Source organism: Penaeus monodon, chromosome 31 (assembly GCF_015228065.2).
Source record: "Penaeus monodon isolate SGIC_2016 chromosome 31, NSTDA_Pmon_1, whole genome shotgun sequence".
Lineage (NCBI taxonomy): Eukaryota > Metazoa > Arthropoda > Malacostraca > Decapoda > Penaeidae > Penaeus > Penaeus monodon.
The window spans coordinates 22483384-22483776 of NC_051416.1; the positions used below are offsets into that span (position 1 = coordinate 22483384).

Genomic DNA, 393 nt, shown 5'->3' on the forward strand with positions numbered 1-393 from the left:
TGACGCACAGCCTTCAAATGTACGATGATTGCAACCCGATATTGCAACTATAAGCAAAAGATTATTAAAAGTCTCGATACTGCAAGCTTTTTTTTTCTATATGTCTGCTTAAGGTGTAGGAGTGATATCAAAATCCAAATTTCATTGCAATATGAATAATTAATCATATAGCAATAATAATTAAATAGAATTAAATCTTGAATAATTAATCATATAGCAATAATTATCGGACACAATTTTATCTTTGCTCTTTTGATCACGTCATGGAGTGAAATAAAAATAGTTAATTCACTTCAAGCTTTGAAAATAATAACATTAAAAAAAAATCTACCAACCAGAATTGTCTGTCATATTTTTAAAAGGAAAATGATGCCAGGGAATGAAAAATGGGAC

At 28.5% G+C, this 393-nt stretch overlaps 1 protein-coding gene across 1 annotated transcript in view; it reads right to left on the reverse strand.

The window, feature by feature from the left end:
- LOC119592929 (nephrin-like) overlaps positions 1–393 on the reverse strand; it is a gene marked incomplete at its 5' end in the record, with an annotated part of 119178 nt that overhangs the window by 15255 nt on the left and 103530 nt on the right.